Below are 3348 nucleotides of genomic sequence, written 5' to 3'. Positions count from 1 at the left end.
CTGCTCTAGATGCAATATTCTGCAATATGCAAATTGGGAAATTCCCTTCTGTATGGCATAATTTTACTTTTGTAATAAAAATCTATGTTTTCTATAACAAGAGACCTCAGCTTTTTTGGAGGCAGATGGAGAATACAACTTCTTTTACTCTGGGTAAAATAAAAACAACAATGCAATGTGAACATCTAATACAGTACATTTAATGACACAATTCTTGATAACTCATCTGGTTTTGTATGTATCTGAATTCTAACAAGGTTTCATGCAGCAACCTGCTCACATGCCTCAGACCAGGGCAGAAGGCAGTGAAGCTGCTGAATAATTATTTTAAAATAAATACTTCCCTAAATGCTGTGCCAGACTGGGGCATTAGCCTTTACCTGCTCCAAAGTCCTTGATCAAGGACAAGGAAAGCACTGTTTTGAACTTCTCATCTATCTTGTAGTGGAAACAACAGAGATGAAAGACTCCATCTGAAGGACAAAAGATTTAATCCAGCATGGCAATTTCATGTTCCTGGCTTAATAAGTAAGAATATTTTACTGTCACTCAAGCTTGAATCAAACTGCTGCACAGCTTCCATGTTCTTCTACCAAAGCTTTCAGAATGATTCTGTAATCAGGATCAGTGTTTTTTGTGGCTTTAATAAAGAGGAAACCCAAGCTTCTTAGACACCAGCAATATATTAGCAGCTCCAGAATCTAAACCAAATGAAAGAATGGATGTGCACTGAAAATACAGCAGGGTTTGACAAAACCTCTTTTTATTAAGGGAAAACAAATCAATAAGGTTATTGGAGAAGAAGAAAGGTACCGCAGTGCAAAATGGTAATTACATCAATTATGAGAAGTGTCTGTACACATATGACCTCTTTCTGGAATAGTGCTTGATAATGTTATAGCTGAGGAAACTCAGCCTACAGACTAAATGGAGCTTTCAAGTTGTGGGAGTCACTATCTTGAATTTTTAATTTAGTAACACTAAACTGACTTTGCCTTAAAATTCAGCACTGAATCTGAGTCACAAAACCTCTCTATTCAAAAAGCTGCAGAAAAAGTGGCAGTGATTTTTGGATCATTATAGTGTTTAGATATAAATGGCATAATAAAATATTAAAAGGAAAAGTATCTAACTGCCATGCAGCAAACTGGGCTCTGTCAAAATTTAAAACCTGTGAGTCAGGGAGCAGCTCTGGAGCAAACATGACAAAGAGGAGGAAAGGCAGTGGGATTTGTGACTCAGACAAACATTTCAATGCAGGAGACAGAGGCAAACAAAAGGATCCTACTGCATGTGATGTCAGCAAGCAAATGCTCCATTTGGGAATAAGAGCTTCCTACGTATTGCAGTGCAAGAGGAGGGGGGAGCTAGCACAGTACACATGCCTACGTAGCCACCAGGAAAACCATCCATTAAGAATGTTGTAGCAATATTTTAAGAAGCACTGCTGGTTGCAAGTGATAGGTGCTATCTAACATGTTTGGTATTTATTGAAAAATCCATTTCTCTCCATTTATTGTGTTCTGATTTAATAGGATTTAATATCCTCAACACGTTCTTCTGTCTGCAAGGAGAGTAAGGACATCTCCAATATTCTACTATTCATTTCAGCTGACTGGGGTTTTGATTTTGTTTGTAGTAGAGTAGCGTCCAGAAGCCCCAGCTGAGATGCTGATCCTGTTACACCAAGATAAATTGTTTTGTGTGAGTAAATGTCAGATCTTCCAGTAGTCCAGGCATCATTATCAAAATAAAAAAAATAAAATAAAATTAATTGCAAAGTTCCTGGTTAACAGTGGGAGCTACAAAACATCCAAAGGAAACACTGGAGGTTTGTTGTGCTGAGATTTAAACAATTTCTTTTCATATTGAAGCTATTACAAAAATCAACTCTGCAGACCAGAACTAGAGAGAAGGATCTGTTGGCAGAGACAAAATTAGATTAAATGAGCCAGATTTCATTCTCATCTGCTGAAGACAAGGAAGCTGTTCCAGGCTTAGAATTGCATATAAAGAAAGAATTCGACCATTGCCTCACCAATACATCTTCCATGGCAAGTTGATATTTTCTTACATGTCCCTGGAATTTTCTTGCATTTCACAGCATCGATGCACAATGGTGAGAAGCACCAGAGAATTATACAACAGCACAAAAAGTAAGATTCCAACTAGTCGCTGTCATAGCACTGCATCAAAAATAAAATGAGTTGCTTGATTTGCTGCTTAAGTCTCAGTTTTCTGAAGGCCAAGAGCTTTAACTATCATGCAGAGTTCAAAATAACTCCATCTTGTAGGGATGACATTTACTTGTGGTGTAGGAACCTGCTTGGTCACCACAACAAGAACACAGTATCAACCACAGGGCTTGGTAACAGGAAAACACTGTGGCCACGATGCACTTGCCAAGCCCAGAATCCTGCCTTGAAACTCTTTAGTTTGCACAGGGAAAATAACTATTTTTCCTGATTTCATGTGTTCTGCACCCTTTCCATTATGAAACACTGAGAAACCAACCAGCTTCCAACTAGAATAAATTGAAGAAAACAGAGAGAAGAAATTGTTTAACTGAAGATAAGAAGGTGTATCAAAGGTTCAAGTTATACCATCAAAGGCTGGTATTGCAGTCAATTACAAACTGGTTTACTAATGTGGAAGGAGACTCAGTTGCTGACCTGAATGTTCAAAACAGGCTGAGAAAAGTTTAAAATATCAAATTGTCTGTTGAATTTCAGATACTGTTCCTTTAGTTATTCTGGGGTGACTAACTTAGAATCAGATTTATTCAAAGGTATTTCATGGATTAATGACAAAGGTGAAATCCTTACTGCCTGGCCTTTTAACCCCACCCTTTTTCTGAACAAAAGATGATACATAAATTGGAAGGACAAGTCATTGTGTTCCAGCTTCTCAGCAGAGATTGTCTTAACCACATTCAGGAACATAATTATTTACAAAGGTACATTAAGCTGTCTCACACGGTTTTAACACATGTTAATTCTTTATGAAATATATTTGCTGAAGTCCTGAAGTATGTTTTAATCCTTTCTTGCCCTACGACAGAGCACCTTGAGGGAAGGTGAATGAATAGAGTGCGAACGTTGCAGTAACACCTACTGAAACAGAGTTCATAAAAAGAAATAAGACTTGTTTTTACAGGATGAGCACCAGGGAAGGTAACAAGTGATTCCCAACCAGTTCGAGCACAACGGCCCTGCTGGGAACAGGCAGAGAGGAGCCTGGCTGGAGGGGAATAAGGAGAGGCACCGGCTGCAGAAGCCGGCAGGACCCCGGCCCAGCCCTTCCCCGCACCAGTGCTCCCCACTCCAGGAACCAGTGCCAGCTGCAACC

Source organism: Chaetura pelagica, unplaced genomic scaffold (assembly GCF_000747805.2).
Source record: "Chaetura pelagica isolate M959 unplaced genomic scaffold, ChaPel_1.0 scaffold72, whole genome shotgun sequence".
Taxonomy (NCBI): domain Eukaryota; kingdom Metazoa; phylum Chordata; class Aves; order Apodiformes; family Apodidae; genus Chaetura; species Chaetura pelagica.
This window is presented reverse-complemented; position numbering follows the sequence as displayed.